At 34.0% G+C, this 21,597-nt stretch overlaps 2 protein-coding genes and 2 long non-coding RNA genes across 11 annotated transcripts in view; 2 read left to right on the forward strand and 2 right to left on the reverse strand.

The window, feature by feature from the left end:
- LOC127988549 (uncharacterized) overlaps nucleotides 1-6,609 on the reverse strand; it is a 39,164-nt gene extending 32,555 nt beyond the window's left edge. Inside the window, exon 1 of the long non-coding RNA XR_008161742.1 lies at nucleotides 6,470-6,609. This is a non-coding gene — a long non-coding RNA (uncharacterized LOC127988549). The remainder of the gene's footprint in view (nucleotides 1-6,469) is intronic.
- The window catches only part of LOC127988462 (uncharacterized), a 523,986-nt gene that overhangs the window by 137,287 nt on the left and 365,102 nt on the right, over nucleotides 1-21,597 (reverse strand). The gene's annotated exons all lie outside the window — the stretch shown is intronic.
- Nucleotides 1-21,597, forward strand: part of LOC127988497 (hepatocyte cell adhesion molecule) — a 278,315-nt gene that overhangs the window by 46,031 nt on the left and 210,687 nt on the right. The window lies entirely within an intron of this gene.
- Nucleotides 11,621-15,284, forward strand: LOC127988524 (uncharacterized). 2 transcript variants are annotated; one of them, XR_008161712.1, is made up of 7 exons: nucleotides 11,621-11,989; nucleotides 12,077-12,164; nucleotides 12,814-12,916; nucleotides 13,798-13,925; nucleotides 14,064-14,147; nucleotides 14,685-14,812; nucleotides 14,933-15,284. It is a non-coding gene; the product is annotated as an uncharacterized LOC127988524 (long non-coding RNA). The 2 variants fall into 2 exon arrangements; XR_008161711.1 differs by having other exon boundaries at nucleotides 11,636-12,164.

Raw genomic sequence — 21,597 nt, forward strand, 5'->3', positions numbered from 1 at the left:
TGTTAAGTACTTCAGCACATACATGTGTGCTATAGCTGACAGTGAGCTGCAGTGATTTGAGTAAAAGTCATGTATTTACATTTACATTACATTTACATTTACATTTAATCATTTAGCAGACGCTTTTATCCAAAGCGACTTACAAATGAGAACAATAGAAGCAGTCAGGTCAACAAAAGAACAACAACAGAATACAAGTGCCATGACAAGTCTCAGTTAGTCTAGTATAGAACACATAGCCAGGTATATATAATTTTTTTTTTTTTTTTTTTTTTTTTTTTTTTTTTTTATTAAATGGAAAAAAAGAGACAAGAAAAGGAAAAGTACTGGTGTTAGTAGGTTAAGTGCAGGCGAAAAAGATGAGTTTTTAGATGTTTCTTGAAAATGAGTAAAGACTCAGCTGTACGAATTGAGATTGGGAGGTCATTCCACCAGCTGGGCACAGTCCAGGAAAAGGTCCGTGAGAGTGATTTTGAATTTCTTTGGGATGGCACCACAAGGCGTTGTTCACTTGCAGAACGCAAACTTCTTGAGGGCACATAGGATTTAACCAGTGAGTTTAGGTAAGTTGGTGCCGTGCCAGTGGTCGTCTTGTAGGCAAGCATCAGTACCTTGAATTTGATGCGAGCAGCTACTGGTAGCCAGTGTAACCTGATGAGGAGAGGAGTAACATGAGCTTTTTTTGGCTCATTGAAGACAACCCTCGCTGCTGCATTCTGGATCATTTGCAGGGGCTTGACAGTATTTAGTTGTATTTAGTTACTTTATTACTGCACATTAAGTGTTTGCATCGTTATATTAAGAAATATTCCTTCTCAGTGGACTCAAATGAAATAAGTTCATAGTACTTACATCGTAGGAATGCTAGTTTTAAAAACTCGAACTGTTTGAAGCAGTGGGAGTGGAGTTAATTTCCATGGTAGAATTTACGGTAAAATACTGTTAAAAAATAAGAGCGGTAAATTAATGGTTAAGAGCTGTAAATTAACAGTACTTTACTGGCACCCCTGCTGCCAGAAAATTACTGTTATTTAACGGCAAAATTTTTTACAGTGTGTACAATGTTAAATACATTTGTTTTGATAGATTATTTAAATATATTCTTTAGGCCTCTTTCCTGATCTTTGGAGAGAGAGAAAGAGTATCAAACATTACATCATATGCATTTGTACCATCATTCATCTCTTGCTTTATAAACACTGAAATCTAATATAAAATGTGTTAACTATTAAAATCTCTTGTATAAAAAGTGTTAAAATGGATTCAGAATAAAGTGTCTAGCTTTCACATGAGCATCCAAAAAGAGCAATATAACCATTGAGAATAGAGATCTATACAGGATGAGCCTCTGGAAATAAGATCCACTGCTTTTTATGAATACAGGTGCTGGTCATATAGTTATAATATCATCAAGAAGTTGATTTATTTCACTAATTACATTCAAAAAGTGAAATTTGTATATTACATTCATTCATTACACACAGACTGATATATTTCAAATGTTTATTTATTTTAATTTTGATGCTTATAACTGACAACTAAAGTAAATCCCAAATTCATTATCTCAGAAACTTAGAGTATAACTTAAGACCAATACAAAGAAAGGATTTTTTAGAAATCTTGGCCAACTGAAAAGTGTGAACATGGAAAGTATGTGCATGTACAGCACTCAATACTTAGTTGGGGCTCCTTTTGCCTGAATGACTGCAGCAATGCAGCGTAGCATGGAGTCGATCAGTCTGTGGCACTGCTCAGGTGATATGAGAGCCCAGGTTCCTCTGATAGTGGCCTTCTTGATGATATTCTAATTATATTATTATATGATCAGCACCTGTATATATGTATATATATATATATATATATATATATATATATATATATATATATATATATATATATATAATTTTTTTTAAGGTGACAAACATTGTTCTCATCATGTCTGTGGTTGTTTCTGCTGAATACACACTGTTAATCAGTTCTAGGAAGATGTTGACCACTGAAGTGAGAAACAAATGTGAGTGTTAAATGAGAAGCTGAGAAGAAAAACAGCTGACCACAGTCACTCGGTCGCAAAAATAAATGTGTGAACATTCGTCATTTCTTCAGTTTATTTTCCACTCTGCTCTTGGTTGATCTTTATCTCTCATCACGACTATTTTAACACATTTTTTTTTATATTCATGTCTCTTAACCCCATGATGTACAGATTTTGGCCTGATCAAGTATCTCCAATGTCCTGCAGTGTTTTTTTTCCCCACTTTTGTTCAGTATTGGTCCAGTGATTTTCAGCTCTCCACAAACCACAGTGAAACACCACTGAGCAATAAACCACCGACATCAGCTTCATCAGTCACTGAATCACCACATGAGATGATTTCAGCAAGAGATCTGAATCGGAATGCTTTACATGAACAAAACACATTTTGTGTAAATACAGAAGCAAGTTACATTCAAATAAACATGTAGATTTATTCTTCAACCTCATATTACTGTGATCAGGGACAAAACCCCAACACAACATGCTTCTGTTCTGCTGTCTGTCAGCTCAGTCCTCCTGTTACTTTTTAATGGGGTTTTACTTTTACACTGATGCATTTAGCAGATGCTTTTTCCCAAAGTGATTTATATGTGACTTAATCTTATATCTTATCTTATAAGATTAGATCAATGCATCACATTTGGTCACGTTTGCCTCATGATTGATCAAATATACTTCATCCCAACATGCAATATTCTACTTTAATCAATTCCATTTCATTAAGTTTACTAAATATATTTTTTAATTCTATTATAATTACAATTGTCCATATAGCTTACACTTTTAACAAGAATATACACCCACAAAAACTATTATTAAAAAAAAAATAATAATAATAAGGATGAAACCTTAAAACATTCAAACCTTAAAAATGATTTTAAAAGATGACAAAAATTAGCCTCATAATGTCTGCGGGTGTGTTTGCTGAAAACATACTGTTCAACTGTTCAAAAGAGGAGTGAAAAAAAAGCGTGTGAGTGTGAAATGAGAAGACACAACTGAACACAGTACCACGATCACAAAAATAAATGTGTGAACATGCGTCATTCCTTCAGTTTGTCTTCCACTTTGATCTAGTTTCATCTTTATCATGACTATTTTTTTTTCCATACATGTTTGTTGAACTCTATGATCCAGAGATGTTTGGTCTGATCAAGTATCTCTGTTCAGATGTTATAATCATTGTTTGATCCAGTGGTTTTCTTCCCACAAACCATCATCACACTGCACACACCGACTAAACCACAGACATCAGCTTCATCAGTCACTGAATCACCACAAGAGAAGATTTCAGTTCAGTACAACAATCTGAATCATTCACATCAACAAAACATCTATTTTTTTGTGAATATAGTAACAAGTATTCATGAGAGCAGAACTGCAAGTTTAAACACATTGTGAATTAACTTCTGCTAAAACAAATGCTGATAAACAGCACTTCAAGAAACTGAAGCTCTCAGGAGCCAAAAAGATCCTGATTCTTCTGAGTTTATGCGTCTGAACGTGTGAGAGAGACGGAGTGAGAAAACCAGAGAAGAAACTCACCAGTGCATTTAAAATATTGTTTTTATTACTAAACAATAACATTCAGATCTGACATAATCAAATCATGTTGATATATCACATTTGTTTAAAATGACAGAACAGTTCAGAGATAATGAGAGCTTGTTCAGGTACAGGATCATCTGTGTTGACTGAAGAGAAAAATGAATCCTGATGACTCAGTCTGACTCACTTCAGATTTTTGACAGTTTAATGTCACTGTGTGAATGATTTAGTCTAAAGGTCAAAAGGTCAAACATCACACACAGAGAGCTGATCATTATAGGATTTCAAATTAATTATTCTATATCACCAATCTTCTTGTCAGTGTGTTTTTAATCTTCAGATTCAGTCATTTGAACTCAGTTTACTGTTGTACAGACAATACATCTCTCCCAGAGCCATATAGAGAGAGAGTTGCGACAATGGAAGTTCGAAATGTTTGGTTGTCACGTGATTCGTGTAGACTTCAAATAGTTCCAGGAAGTGCATTGGCGGCCATTCAAACTGAAAGAGTAGAGTGACAGAACTGCGATTTCTGGTAATAAGGAGTCAATAAATGCATTTATTTTATATATTTATACAACACACCGACATATGTATGTAGCATGAGTATGTAGTTACAGCAATATTGTTTATAAAATATCAAATCGGGCAATATTTGAGGATTAGTGTTCAATTACCGTTATTTTAAAAACGTATTTCATGCTAACGTTAAGTTGTATAAACACGGGTTGCTGTTGCCTTTTTACGTTACATATTGTTCTTTTTTTCACTGATCTCATGTTAACTAATGTCATATTGATGACTTTCAGGTAGTACAGAGACAGGCTGGTGACAGGTGATTTTCAGCTCGCACAGCACTATGGGTCAATTAACTGTTAGCAGCAGTAATTAGCATGTTAAATAAATGTAAAATGAAGCTTACTGTTTATAATTCTTACAATTACATATAGTAATATAATTGTGTATTATAAATAATATATCTTTTATATCTAGTATAATTCTTACAATACTTATTCATGTACACAATATATTCAGGTTTAAAACAACTTAAGCATACTCGTATTCAAACATGTACACTGCCATTCAAAAGTAATGATGCTGAAAATTCAGGTTGGCATCACAGGAGTATATTACATTTTAAAATAGAAAACAGTTATTTTAAATTGTAATTATATATTACGAGATTACTTTGTATTTTTATTCAAATAAATACAATTAACTATTTACAGCAATTCATGAATACATTTCTAATCAATTTAATAGCATGCCAAGCATTTTGTATGTGTCCTTTCTTTCATGTTGTCCTTGCATAGTCTCCTCCATGGTTTGCTGTGCTGCATGGGGATGCTCCACTCGGTCAGAGAAAGGTGTGCGAATGTATGGCTTCCCAACTGACATAGAGAGGAGAAAATAATGGTTGGCTCAAGTCAGCAGGAGCAATCTAAATATAAATAAAAATTACAACAACAAAAAATTGTTAGGTAATTATACTTAAATTTATTTGCACTTTTTTACATTGAAAATGATTTACTAGAAGTAAGGAACAAGCAAAGCCTTGCAAAACCCAGGGAGCTGAGACTCAGGGTGAGACATTGCAGGGAGTCATCAGTGTTACCTATAACTGTGCATTTAACCACCATGTGATATGTACTGTAAGTGGGTAGACAAAAAAAAAGTTGTCTGTAGAAATGACCAAAGCAATTTGTCATGACTAAAAAAGTTCAAGAGTAGGCTGAGACCAGATGCTATTCCCACAATCTTTGTACATCGTCCTGTGGTCAAAAAGAGGAGGGCCCTGCTCCACGATGCACCCCTAGACCTGTGAACATACAATAAATGGCTGCTGATTACAGCTATATTATTTCAGGTGATTCATATATAATATGTACAAACTCGTACTAGTTGAAGTAAAGTGATATTTTAAATATTTAAAATTAGCAATACCATGTATTCTGCCTCAATCAGTTTCAAAGGAAAAGAAGAAAAAAAACGAGTACACTCAGAGAAGGTAAAGTACAGTGAAGAAAAAAGACATGGCTAGAGAGGAGAGACAGGGACAGGTGACACTGCCCAGTCAACCAGCAGCAAATCAGCATTTCAGGGAACCATCAGCCAGTTACCTGGGTCTATTAACAAAATTAAAGAGACAAGAAAAAAATATCAAACAATGCAAAGGCAGCACTATGAAAAATAAAGATCATCACTGATGCTCCATCCTAGAACAGTCCAGTGGCACTACACAGCAAAATCCCCAGTGTTAATTTAACACTCTGAGTGTGGATTATATAAACACTGAAGCAGTGTTAAAAGTAACACTGAAGCAGAGTTGAAGTTAATGAGATAATTAAGAAGTTAATTGAGTTATGATGGACCATTATTGAAGACACCTGATGTTAACAAGCAGAATCACCAAACGAGAAAATCACAATTTGTGTGTCACCATTATAGTGTTCAGTGTTTGCTTTAGTTGGGATCTTGACCCTTCAGTTATTATCTTTAGATTTTATGTTGCTGTGGTGACTGAATTATATCATACAGGCAGACCACAGCAGAGGCAATCATGTGTGCTATTGATTGTGATTTGAGCTATTTGTTATAGAGTGACTTGAATGCCTGAGTTTAGGTTTCTTTACTGCATACATAAATTAAGTGAAAAAGAAAAGTAAGCAACCCAGAATTTCTGACATAGTATGACATGTTTTTAATAGTTAGTTCTACGTAAAAAAGTAATCTTTTGTTTGAACACACAGACATCAGGAATCAGCGTGAGCATCACAACAACGGTGACCATCAAAAAAGCATGTTGTAGCCAATAAAAACTCATCCATGGCTCCCATCATGCATTGCGGCATGAATAAATTATGAGCTGAACTGTCTTTTTACCTTTTTATTCTAACTATATTTTATTTTTGCTGTTTTTATGTTCATTTTTTGTATCTAGTTTTGTGATGTTCAGAGTTGGTCTGTTTATCTGAATATGTTGTTTGTCACCGTTGTTGAGATTCATACGTTGATTATTGTTATCTGTGTGTGCCTAAAATTAGAATTCTCTAATAAAAAAAAAAATCAGAATCACTTGCAAGAGATACCTACAAAATGTATAGAAAACACAGATTTTTTCATTGTGGAATCAAAGCTGTGACAATCAATATGGAAGTTTTACTTTGAGAAAAGACTGTAAATGAGTTCAGTGATTCATGTCAAACAACGATTACATTAAAACATAATCATCAACACGCGATGATTTTTGCTCTTGGTTTGACAAACAAACTTTAAAAGTAAAAAGTTAAAAGCCAAGATCCCAGCTAAAGCAAACACTGAATACTATAATGGTGACACACAAATTGTGATTTTCTCGGTTGGTGATTCTGCTTGTAAACATCAGGTGTCTTCAATAATGCTCAATCATAACTCAAATAACTTCTTAATTATCTCATTAACCTCAACACTGCTTCAGTGTTTATATGAGTCCACACTCAGAGTGTTAAATTAACACTGGGGATTTTGCTGTGCACTAATCCACCCCACCAGCACCCACAGTATCTTACTTTTATACACTAACAAGTTTAAGTATATAATACAGTATTATTATATAATATAGACAGGTAATAGTCAATGAATCACAATGACTAAAAAACACTCCACCCATGTTTTTGCTAACTCAATTCACTCTAAATTTATATCAATAGGGTGTATTTTATTAAGGAATTTAATACGTGTAATAAGGAACAAACGTTATAACCTCATTTTTACCACATCCACTCACCGCTGTCTCACGTTATATTGTCAATAGGGTGTTCGTTACTAACTTTATTCAGCTCCTATCCTAGCCTAATCTGTTAGTTATCTGATAACATCCCTTAAATCTACTCATTTAATGAGTAATAATCTACTAGAAGGTTTTAACTTACAATTTATTGTTATTTAGGTGTACTGGTAATATACAATCGTATTATTTTGACGTCTTACCTTTTAAAAGTGCGTCGCAAACGGTTTGTTCTGCTGCATCGCTACGGCGCGGCATCGGTTTGCTGCTATTTCCGGGAACTATTTAGAGGCTCCACGAGCCGCCATTGCTGTAAAAAAAGCGTTCCATTGGAGTCAATGGAGTTGTCGCAACTCTCACTCTATATGGCTCTGATCTCTCCTAAAGACCTGCTGAGCTGAGCGCCAACTAGTGACTGAACATGAAAAACAAGATTATTTGACAGTGTCCAAGGCCTTAAAGGGTTAGTTCACCCAGATAGCAAAATTTTATGTAATTAATAACTTACCCTCATGTTGTTTCAAACCCGTAAAACCTCTGTTCATCTTCAGAACACAGTTTAAGATATTTTAGATTTAGTCCGAGAGCTCTCAGTCCCTCCATTGAAGCTGTGTGTACGGTATACTGTCCATGTCCAGAAAGGTAAGAAAAACATCATCAAAGTAGTACATGTGACATCAGAGGGTCAGTTAGAATATTTTTAAGCATTGAAAATACATTTTGGTCCAAAAACCATGTCTTTATTCAGCATTGTCTTCTCTTCCATGTCTGTTGTGTGAGAGAGTTCAAATCAAAGCAGTCTGGATATCCAGTGTGCGACTGAATCATTCAGTTCACCAAATCGAACTGAATCGTTTTAAACGGTTTGCATCTCTAATACGCATTAATCCACAAATTAACCCTTTAAAAACGTTATGTGAAAACGAAACTATTTAAAAATTTATTTATTTAATTATTTATTTATTTATTATTATTATTATTTTTTGTGATCACCAGCTGATCCTGTTTTTGATTTTAATCCAGATTTAATATGATCATCATCACTAGAAGCTCCTGTGAAAATCTGAGTGTATTATTCAGTGATCTGTGTTTGATGAGGAAATATCAGCAGACTTGTTATATAGCACCTCAGTTTCCTCACTGAACTCATAGTGAAGGTTATTAAATCCTCTGTTTTGAGATGATATATAATATCTGAAGGACAGTACTTGTATGATCATGTCTCATGGTGTGTGTTGTTTTCTCTCTTCTCTTCCGGTCCATGATCTCCTCTGCTGGTGGATGTTGTTATTACACATCTGGAGACACAGGGCTGCTTCTTCTTTGAAGGCCGTTCACGCAAATATGTGTAGTTTGATAAAATAAATTTATTTTCAAACAACATATGAAGCTGGAAATATTTAATTACATTATATTTTATTTGTTACCAGGTATTGAAGGGGAGACGAGAGAGTGAATGTACAGTGCTCTCTTTTACCTTCAAATACCACGAATGATGTGAGACCCTTAAGCAAGGCTCCTAACTCCCAACTGCTCTCCGTGTTTGTGTGTGTGTGTGTGTGTGTGTGTGTGTGTGTGTGTGTGTGTGTGTGCGTGTTTGTGTGTGTGTGTGTTCACTTGAATGGGATAAATGCAGAGCTCATACTTGGTCACTTTCTCTTTCTCTCTCTCCTGATGAAGCTGCTGTATCTCTCTCCTGTGACTGAATATGAAAATCGCTCCTCACTCTGATATTTCAGTCCTTTAGGAGGTAATACAGGTGCATCTCAATAAATCTGAAAGTCAAGGAAAAGTTCATTTCAAACTGTGAAACTTGTGTATTAAATAAATTCAGTGCACACAGACTGAAGTAGTTTAAGTCCTTGGTTCTGAAAAAAATGTATTGCTAATTTAAAATAGCAATATTTATTAAAAGTATTTTCTGTCTTTAGTTTTTAATAAGTTTATTGTACAATTTGCACATTTACAATGCAAGACAGGGCTTATCAACTTTTCATTTTTCTATTTTCTTCTACTGCCATCGTGTGCTGAAAAAGATGAAGTGCATTTAAAAGTCTTTTCATGGCTGCACTTGAAATAAAAGTCTAGATTGTACTTTTCTGTAGAACAATAAAAAACGAAATGTAATAAATATAATTTAAAACGTCATATTTCAAATGAAACACAACCATTATTATTAGTATTAGTATTACTATAACTATAGAATTAGTATTAGTATTTCTATTAGTATTAGAATTAGTATTACTATTAATATTACTATTAGTATTACTATTAGAATTAGTATTAGTATTAGAATTAGAATTTGTATTAGTATTTATATTAGTTTTAGAATTAGTATTAGTATTAGTATTAGTATTACTATTAGTATTAGTATCACTATAATTATTAGTTTTAGTATTAGAATTAGTATAAGTATTACTATTAGTATTAGTATTAGTATTAGTATTAGTATTACTATTAGTATTAGTATTACTATTACTATTAGTGTTAGTATTAGTATTATAATAAGTATTAGTATTAGAATTAGTATTAGTATTAGTATTACTATTAGTATTAGTATTAGTATTACTATTAGTTTTAGTATTAGTATTATAATAAGTATAAGTATTAGAATTAGTATAAGTATTACTATTAGTATTAGTATTAGTATTACTATTAGTATTAGTATTACTATTACTATTACTATTAGTGTTAGTGTTAGTATTAGTATTATAATAAGTATTAGTATTAGTATTAGTATTATAATAAGTATTAGTATTATAATTAGTATTAGTATTAGTATTAGTATTATAATTAGTATTAGTTTTAGAATTATGCTGCACTGTTTCATTCTCTGAATAATGAAACAGAATCTGATTTTATGTATAGGCCCATTTTCAGTCCCTGGGTGTTTGTGATTTCAACACAACTATATCTGATCATATTCAGTTAAAGCTCATATTCAGCTGCATATACAATCATAGGATCTGATTGAAATTTGTGAATGAGAAACATATCAACTTCAGAACATATCTTTGAATAACATTTAATTCAAAAATGTATATTAAACATGATTAAAAAAGAATGTAATATATTATAAATATAAATTTTTTTTTTTGCTTAATCTAAAACAAAAGAAGCTTTTTGAATGCAATTTAAAAAGCTCAACACACCCAGATGTATTTCTTACTTTCACTGGACAGATTCTAGAAGCTTGTAAAAACAGAAACATGTTTGAGATGAAGCTGGAGCTGAATGATGATGATGTCAGAGTGATTGACACTGGTGGGCGGGGCTTATATTGTTAAAGTGAACTCCTCATTCACTACATCCACATCCTCTCTATTCAACTCTCGTTCTCAGTTCACACATGAATAGTTTTAAATTAATATAGTGAGCAGTTTGAGCTCATTTAACTGAGGAGTACAGAGCAGATAATGAGGTTAACGCTGATTTTGGGCTAGTAGCTTTTTACACCCTAACTACGGGGCAGGAGATGAAAATGCATGAATACAAATATATGAACATTAAAAAAATTAATAAAAGTGGTGCATTGGTCCATCATATGAAGGGTTTTTCTCTAGTATACACAGGATTTAATTAAGGCATATATAGATTGGATTTTTTTTTTTTTTTTTTTTACTAATTTTGGATTGCTGATGGCAAAAAAAAAGCACCTTTTATGCTTCAGCATGCGCACTTAATGACATTTTGCAGCATTTTTTCCTTTCGACAAACATTTGTTAAATAAAGTAGTTCTGTTCTGGAGTGTGAATTGAGAAGCTAAGAAGAAGAAGAAGAAAAAAAGGGAAAATCACAAAGTGATGTGACACACAGCCAAGTATTGTGACCCATACTCAGAATTTGTGCTCTGCAGCACCCAGGAAGCAGTTGGGGGTTCAAGCAAGGCAACTAAGTCATTGTATTACAGGTGGAGAGAGCACTGTATATCCACTCCCCCCACCTACAATTCCTGCAAGCCTGAGACTCAAACTCACAATCTTTTGATTGCAAGTCTCTAGTCTTTTCCATCCGGTCAAATCTGATTCAGATGTCATTTGTTAAATTTGAACTCAGTTTAATGGTGTACAGACCTCTCCTAAACATGGAAAAACAGTGTGTTATTTTATAGGGACAAAGGTCTTAAAAACTGATATGAAAACTGCTATGTGGAAGCTTCAGTTTTTGTGGAAGCAGGACTGTGCTCTCACCAGTCCCTCCAACACAGTCACAGTCTCACTCCCTACTCGTCAAATGTCTGACGCATGGTCAAGTGATCTGGCGTCACTTTTTTGACGCACTGGGTATACCTTTGGCGTTATTTTTCAACGTGCAGGTTAGTCCGATAGACTTCTATATAACTCAGCAGCGTTTAAATTTGACGTCTTGGTTCAGCACACCGCAACGACACTGAATAAATAAAAATAAGTAATAGGCTACAAAAAAATTATATATGACAGAGATCGTTTTTATCTGGCCCTCCAACTTGTTTTTGAGGTTTAAATATTCTCGCAATCTGATATCAAAGTGATCTCTGTGCCAAAGCTTAGCGCGTTCATCAGTGGTGAGTTTAACAACACTCAACTGCAGGTAAAACAGCATTCAGCGGTGAGTTTGACCAAAGCAACACTCAACTGCAGGGAAAACGGCATAAAAAGGTGAGTTTAACAACGCTCCAAGGCGCGTGCAAGTAAGCAGTTTAACCGTTTTCTTACAACCCATTCTCGCTTATCGCTTATTCATAGTTCATCATCTCTATGAAATCACGTTCAAGAAGTCTCATTCAGCACACATCGCGATACTTGCCATCAGTTTCCATGTGCCACAGGGTCGGTGAGTAGATATAATTACGCTCTTTTAATGCCTGTTATAAAATGTATTCTGTCTTTATTAATCAGATTAGCGCCATATTGTTTACTCGCTGTATTATATCAGTCATCTGAGGCTGTCTTTGAGTTTCATTGCGTTTAACTAAATGAACACACCTGCTAACTAGTGTGATTAAACCCTGTCGGTCACGTGACGTGCCATAGACTTTCAATATATTCATTTCATGTCAAAGATGTAAATTTGTAGTAAAATCATGGTAACCACGACACGTACAATAGCAACAAATTAAATTTGAAGTTAAAACCCAGGAACGGGACATTTACCATGTTTTTACCTCAGTAACTGTAGTTCTACTATGGTATATTAATAACCAATACAACAATACAACAGTACAACAGTAATTGTCGTTTTTGATGTGCTTTTATATTACAGGTATCACACATTTACTGTACCATGCTTTTGATACATATTTATGTAAATCCAAAAAAAAGTAAATAAATAAAAGGACACATTTTTCCCTTCCTGCAGTTCATTCATATCAGTTTATATTTTAAATATTTTGCTCACAAAACATTATTAAAATTCTGTTTATAATTCTATTTTATTCTACCCCTCCCCCTTTCTTATTTTTATTATTATGTATTTTGTTTAGCTGAAAAGATGTAAAGGAAGCAGTCATCCCTGTGGTGTTTGTGGAGAGGTATTTTTTCAGAAATGGAGAAGACAGAAAGCTGCGGAGGCAGACATTTGCAGCAGTAAGTCTGTGTTGGTTTTACCTTTTTATCAAACTGCTGTTATAAATTGCACAGCATTTGTTGTTTCTTAAACTTTTGCACTGTCCAAATACCCACACTTGCCATCTTTGCACTTGACCAATCGATTATTTATTTGACGTATTTCCTATGTTTAGGCCAAGTGTTCGAGTGAGCATGGTGACCACAAGTGTGTGTCGAACTTTTCATGACCTGATGACTGTGGTTCCCAATCCTGATCCTGGAGAACCCCAGCACTGCACGGTTTTGGTGTCTCTCTTATCTGACAAACAGACTTTTGAGGTCTTGGAGTCTTCACTGATGAGCTGATGAGTTGAATCAGGTGTGTTTGATCAGGGAGACATCTTAAATGTGCAGTGTTGGGCTTCTCCAGGACCAGGATTGGGAGCCACTGCCTTATGGGACACACTTAAGTGTTTACAGAGATTTTTAGTTTGATTATTCAACTTTGCATTTTAAAATAAATTAATTGAAAAATTATTTTCAATATCTAATTATTATTATTATTATTATTATTATTATTATTATTATTATTAATATTTTACATTTTCCGTGACCCCTTGTGAGATCTCGACAAAAAGTCTCACAATTTATTCCAAAAAATGATGCATGATGGGATACACTAAGCCTGGTATAGAGCTCCTGAGTGGTATTGGAGATAATGTGGGTTTAGTGTTCATTAAGGGCACTGCGCTTTGGCATTATTAAGACTTGTGCACTACTGATAACAGTCCTGTTAGCTTGTAATTATTTTTTTTAATAATTCATATGAACATAGCTGTATAATTACACACACACATACGCACAGTAATGTATAAGATGCATGTAATGTAGTAATATTTTTCTTTGTTTTTGTCTTACAGGATTGTTTGCAGATAATGCTGTTCAAGCTCAACAGCTCTTTTAAGAGCCAACCCTCACAAACCTTCCTAAAAACTAAAAGAGCTATTACTGAGTCTCAGCGAATCTTGCCATGATCAGCTCTTCCCAGGTACATTTGTTTAAAATATTTTTGAATCAACATTTACTCATCAAATGCTCTGGTCTGAATCTTATTTTAAATTAACTTAATTATATGTTTAATGAGCAATGTTAATTGCACACAGAGTAAGATTATCTTGTTTTTCAGAAGAGAAGGAAGACCAAGGAAATGATTTGCTCATGAGGAATGAAGACGGCCATCTTAAGCCCAAACAAAGACAGAAGTCCTCTGGTATGTGTGTGTTGAAGCAATGCTGTGCAATGCTGTGTTATGTGTTACAGCATTTTATGATTTTATCTCACAGGACTGTTCATCTCAGCCGTAATTTATTCTTTCTATGTTTTTATTCTTAATAAAAAAAAAAAATTATATACAGCTATTACAATTATAGCATGTTGGCAAAGTGTGAGTGGAATATTTTTAAACTTTAAGTAAAGAAAAAAAACACCAACTGTTTGTCTTAAATAAAAGAATACAAGTTTTATAAAAGTGGTTTACATTATTTCATTGTTTCATAAATGTTGTATTATAAATTGTGGATTGATAGTTGATTGGTTTGAAGCCAGGCCTTACACTAAAACACATTTGTGAGAGAAGTCAGGAACTTTGAAGATAGATTAGAGAGGAAAAAAGACACATTTACTGCAACAATAGATTAATTATAGAGACAAAAATTTCTGTCACATGCTAAGGGGTGTCTCATGAGCAAGTCCTTTGCCTTAATTCTTGCAGAATGAAATTTTTATTGCAGTATTTTAATTTGTACAGATGATCTCATCAGCCAAATGGGGGGTTTTGACCAAGTGATGCTCTTGAAAGGACTGAAAGAAGAGGATGTGGTAAATTGTCTTCAGAGAAAAACCTTCTCTAAAGGTCTTAAAACAGCTTGAAGAATGGTAAGTGTACAGTACTACAAGGGTCATAGTTGCTCACCCTGCTAAAATCACACAGAACATAAGCTGAGCTCTCTGTCCATTAAACAACTTCATCTGGATTGTTTGTTTCACTTTGACCAGGTCTGGGATCTTAGGACTGAGAGATCCTCTGGCTGAGAAAAGGCTACACCACATCAGTGCTGGATATCAACCACAAACTGTTTCCAGACACGAGAGAAGAAGATCATGATGGGGAGATGAAACCAGTTTAGATGTGATGATGGGAATCATTATTTTCTGGAACAGTATCACATGTCTTATATGTATCACATGATCTGTATCACAGTTGACTGAATGGATTATTTTTACTTTTAAGGACATTTCATCACTCATCTGTGTGAACTGATTAATTTATGATATTAATGAATTTTTGATCCATTATTATTTTCCTTGAATTGTGTTTGTCTTGAAGCTACTTTATCAACTTCATAGTCTATGCTTCAATAAAATTAATATGGTGAATATTGTGTGTTGAAAATTCTTGGTAAATTCATAATTTTACTAGATACTGTAGGCTACTATGGGTTTATTCTACACTTGAAAAACTACATATTAATTACCAGGATTATTTTTTGCTTAAACATTAATGACATCTGGAACAACAATACACCAGAAAGTTATTATTGTATATATTTAATCACAAATATGCCTATATATATCTATATAAAGGGATTTACTAGTTGAATTATTTTGAAAAGCCATTTACTTTATAGTTACAAACACTTGAGGGATAACTGAGAATGTAGCAGGAATGATCAACATGGATCTTGTACTGCATTAAATCCAAGAACATGCACATTACTGATGTTCAGCATCTGAGGACCAAGATAAGGGGATGAGGAGGACATTTTTACACTGATTGTTGCTAATTAGTTAATATATATAGTATTCTGAGTACTCCATGAATTATTCCTTGTGGAATAGTGAAGTATCACAATGTGTATAAATTGTCCTTGATTACTGCTTAACAGTGGGGAATAGATAATGGCAAGTTGTTGCAGGTTTATCCATAATATTTATTACTGTTAACTTCAAAAATAAAATAAATAATCTATAATTTTTATTATTAAATCATTTCTTTCTAATTTTGCCATGTTTCATCAGATGGCCTCACCATGTCCTGTCAAAAGCTTTACTGCTCATGACATAAGAATAAGAAAAGGTTAGTCTGTGAAAACTGTCAGACATAAATGTGACTCAGCTCAGTTTGTTGTCCATGATGAGGAGAATACATATATATAGGTTTTACTGCCCTTCTACCCCCAGGGGCCCAGTAGCACCCCCCGGAAGAGCCAAAAACTGTACATTTGAAATGGCTGTAAATCAGAGTCCAATTAATGAATCAAAGAGAAAACCAGAAGGATTTTTACTTATGCTATGCTGATAAAATAATGTCGGGCACAGTTTTCAGAAATAAATGGAAATGTTTCATAAAGCCATTTTAAATATTGCTCACTCTAAAATACCAAATTTCACTCTGTCTTTCAATTATATCATAGAGGTTTACACAATGAAACTATTCATATATCCAGTTTTCCATTAAATATATTATTTATTTCATTTCGTCAATAAAACGATTTAAACTACATTACCCACAAGCCTCCGTCGTTCTATATATGGAAAGGCGAAACTAGGGGCTGTTTTTTGTAGTTCGTCGAAGTTATGATTAGGGTTAGGGTTAGGATCTCGCTAAAGATGTAATTTTCCTCAACATAGCAACCCTTAATTGTTGACTTAATATATTACTAATGTGATAATAGTAGCAAAACGTACTTTTGTAACACGATGCGCTGTTTAATATGGGTTAAAGGATAGTCCAACCACAGACAACCCTGCGATGACAAGGGACATTGACAGCCAATGATATCAAAGCTGAGCAGCGGCGTCACGCTTCCTTATCCATTTATGACCGATGTCTTTCGTTTTTCGGCTGAAGGGATAGATTGGTTAACAATCAATAACATTTGCTACCTATTAGATTGTGTTTTATTAACGTCTACACCTTCCTCCAACAATAATGCAAATGCGCTAATTATTGTTTTCAGCTTGACAAAAATTGGGCAATATTGATGAGCACATGGCCAGCATTCGCAGTTCTATCGAACCGATTCCTCTCATTAAATCTATTTTTTTTTCAAAGACAGGTGCATTTTCTACTCAAATTATTAGCTTGTAACATTTAAATTGCATGTTATGTTTTGTTTTAAAGCTATAAAAATTATTCACTTTTGTTTTTCTGTGATTTGCCATTCTTTACCAATTGAACTCTAGCAATAAAAACAAAGTTCAAAAAAACTGATTCAAAGACAAATTGCCCATATAACTGCACTGCATCCTCTGTCAATAAGTTGTTTTTGCCACTATGCAGAATAAAAATTCTTTGCAAATACTTTTATTTAAAAAAAAGAAAGAAAAAAAAGTAAATACAGATAGTCTTTCAGAGAACACTGGAGAATTTATTTGACCAAAAAGTGATACAACACACTGTTTCAAACTCAGAAAATAAAAACCATGAAGACATGCATGTCAAGTGTGCAATATCATCTATAAACCTCCATCAGCACAGCATCAAATAAACACTGATTGTCCGAACAATGGAAGAAAGATAACGCTCAGGAAAACAAACACCTGCTACATAAAAATGCAGAAATAAAACTGACAATAACATCATTCACTTCATGACTGGAACTAGGGGATGGCTGTGCATGAATACGTCCTTTACGAAAACTCCTGATGAGAACTGATGTTTGTTTTTTTATGATAAAAGCACCAGAAGTAAAGTTTACTGTATGAAGCTTGAAAAAGAGAACACAATGCTTTATCAATATAAAAATACTATTTTCAACCATTGTTTTGATCACTGGTTCTGTATACAATATATGGGTTGCTGGAAGGTCACAATGTATTCATTATAAGCTTAGAACTAAAACAAAATTGCACTGCAAAGTCTAAACACTGATCAAGGGAGCATTTCTTTGTGTGTTGGGAAGATAAAGAGTTAAAGAGGTGAGTCCTTGTGCATGATCGAGAAGAACATCATTTTCTGCAAACAATCCTGAAAGACAGAAAGGAAGGAAATATTATTACATGCTACTTTTAGACCATAAAAGCAGCCTCTGTAAAGATGCTGTATAATTATATATTAAATGCATCTATTATTAAAAGCTAGTCAATAATAGCAAGCTATATTCATATGATTTATTAAAAAAAAATATTACATGCTTAAAGGAATGTTATCAGTAGTGTAATTGATCTGCTCACGGAAACCTTTCCAATGTATGTGAAATATTATTATTATTATTAATAATAATAATAATAATAATAATAATAATTAGATACTGAGAATAATTTGGTAGTAAAACAAAGTGTTGCATGTTTTCTTGGTGTACAGAAAAGTATATTTATTTTGTACATCATTTGCAACTGCTTTTTTTTCACTTAATTAGAAGCCCCAAAAATTAAATTGCCCTCTGTAATAGGGACTAATGAAAAGAGAATTAGAATTTATTTTAAAATGCAAAGTTGAATAATAATAATAAAAAAAAAAAACTAAAAATCTCTGTAAACACTTAAGTGTGTCCCATAAGGCAGTGGCTCCCAATCCTGGTCCTGGAGAAGCCCAACACTGCACATTTAAGATGTCTCCCTGATCAAACACACCTGATTCAACTCATCAGCTCATCAGTGAAGACTCCAAGACCTCAAAAGTGTGTTTGTCAGATAAGAGAGACACCAAAACCGTGCAGTGCTGGGGTTCTCCAGGATCAGGATTGGGAACCACTGTCATCAGGTCATGAAAAGTTCGACACACACTTGTGGTCACCATGCTCACTCGAACACTTGGCCTAAACATAGGAAATACGTCAAATAAATAATCGATTGGTCAAGTGCAAAGATGGCAAGTGTGGGTATTTGGACAGTGCAAAAGTTTAAGAAACAACAAATGCTGTGCAATTTATAACAGCAGTTTGATAAAAAGGTAAAACCAACACAGACTTACTGCTGCAAATGTCTGCCTCCGCAGCTTTCTGTCTTCTCCATTTCTGAAAAAATACCTCTCCACAAACACCACAGGGATGACTGCTTCCTTTACATCTTTTCAGCTAAACAAAATACATAATAATAAAAATAAGAAAGGGGGAGGGGTAGAATAAAATAGAATTATAAACAGAATTTTAATAATGTTTTGTGAGCAAAATATTTAAAATATAAACTGATATGAATGAACTGCAGGAAGGGAAAAATGTGTCCTTTTATTTATTTACTTTTTTTTGGATTTACATAAAAATGTATCAAAAGCATGGTACAGTAAATGTGTGATACCTGTAATATAAAAGCACATCAAAAACGACAATTACTGTTGTACTGTTGTATTGTTGTATTGGTTATTAATATACCATAGTAGAACTACAGTTACTGAGGTAAAAACATGGTAAATGTCCCGTTCCTGGGTTTTAACTTCAAATTTAATTTGTTGCTATTGTACGTGTCGTGGTTACCATGATTTTACTACAAATTTACATCTTTGACATGAAATGAATATATTGAAAGTCTATGGCACGTCACGTGACCGACAGGGTTTAATCACACTAGTTAGCAGGTGTGTTCATTTAGTTAAACGCAATGAAACTCAAAGACAGCCTCAGATGACTGATATAATACAGTGAGTAAACAATATGGCGCTTATCTGATTAATAAAGACAGAATACATTTTATAACAGGCATTAAAAGAGCGTAATTATATCTACTCACCAACCCTGTGGCACATGGAAACTGATGGCAAGTATCGCGATGTGTGCTGAATGAGACTTCTTGAACGTGATTTCATAGAGATGATGAACTATGAATAAGCGATAAGCGAGAATGGGTTGTAAGAAAACGGTTAAACTGCTTACTTGCACGCGCCTTGGAGCGTTGTTAAACTCACCTTTTTATGCCGTTTTCCCTGCAGTTGAGTGTTGCTTTGGTCAAACTCACCGCTGAATGCTGTTTTACCTGCAGTTGAGTGTTGTTAAACTCACCACTGATGAACGCGCTAAGCTTTGGCACAGAGATCACTTTGATATCAGATTGCGAGAATATTTAAACCTCAAAAACAAGTTGGAGGGCCAGATAAAAACGATCTCTGTCATATATAATTTTTTTGTAGCCTATTACTTATTTTTATTTATTCAGTGTCGTTGCGGTGTGCTGAACCAAGACGTCAAATTTAAACGCTGCTGAGTTATATAGAAGTCTAAAAAATAACGCCAAAGGTATACCCAGTGCGTCAAAAAAGTGACGCCAGATCACTTGACCATGCGTCAGACATTTGACGAGTAGGGAGTGAGACTGTGTTGGTCCCTCACCCTCACCCCAGCTCAAAGCTGTCTGTTCCCGCTCCACTAAAGATCCCAGCCCACTCCGGCTCCAAATTAGTTGTTTACTGGTATACAGAGGTGGAGAGTCCAGGGGTCAGAAAGTAAAAGTCCTGCCATATTTTTGTTCCACCCATGAACCCAGCTGCTGATTTCATCAGAGGAGGAATCAAGTCATTCCTTCCAAGTCACAAACAAGTCTCAAGTTAAATCCCAAGTCCTCAAAGAGTTAAAGTCAATGAGATAATTAAGTGACTAATTAAATGATAATTCTGCATTAGTGATGAACACCTGCTGTTAACAATCAACATTACTGAAGAAAAGAGAAACACAAGAACTACAATTGACACAGCCTTGGATGAAATCAACTGGAAGAAAAAAAAAAAAAAAAAAAAACTTTGTCACCATAATTGTGGTGAGTCCACCATCATGGAGATCAGTGTTTGCTTTAGTTGGGCTCTTGACCCTTTTAATAATTCAAAGTAATTTGCTTTTAAACACTTGCGGTTGTGTTACGTAGTAAACATTAACACATTGCTGAATTAAAAGCTTGAAGTAGAAAATTGAATTGCCCTTTTTTCATCTAAAACATTTTAATTAACTTCATGAAGGTGTCTCTCTTTGGTTTGTTAAATTATGTTCAGCAATTACTGAACTACAAAAAAGTCCTATTAAACAAATATTATTGTAATGCTTAACTATTGGGGGAAAAAATTGAACAGGCTTGGGATTTTAGACATGAGCACTTATCATATGATCCTCAACAGTGGTTACAATAATTATTCATGCTACAGTGCATAATCAGAGTTTTTACTATGGTGTTACCCAGCATGCACTTCAGCTTGAAGCGTTTTGTTGATTGTCACCATTGTTGAGATTCATATGCTGGGTCATGATGTCTGTGCGTCTTATTAGGAAAAGATTTCAAAAAATGTATATTTATTACATACATTAGGAAATGTATTCATTATAGTGATTAAACCAACGGTTCCACAAGGTAGGTTATTTAAAAACTGAACATTTGTTAATAATAAATATATAAAATTGTTTTGGAAATAAACAGGCTGATGCCTAATAATTACTTCATCATGTAAAACCAGCTAGTAACGGTTTTCTGCACAGCACTGATCGCACTGTTTTATAACAGCACATGTACTTTTACAGAGAAATATCTAACATAAGAAACCAAAGGTCAAGAGCCCAACTGAAGCAAACACTGATCTCCATGATGGTGGCATAATTTTAACCACACTGTAAAAAATTTCACGTAAAATCAACAGTAACTTACTGGCAACAAATAGCCAGCAAGCTTCAGTATTTTATTCCACGGTAATATTACTGTAAACCTGACTACAGTAGTTCACAACATACTGTATAATAACTTACAGT

The sequence above is a fragment of the Carassius gibelio genome, chromosome B22, assembly GCF_023724105.1.
Source record: "Carassius gibelio isolate Cgi1373 ecotype wild population from Czech Republic chromosome B22, carGib1.2-hapl.c, whole genome shotgun sequence".
NCBI classification, from domain to species: domain Eukaryota; kingdom Metazoa; phylum Chordata; class Actinopteri; order Cypriniformes; family Cyprinidae; genus Carassius; species Carassius gibelio.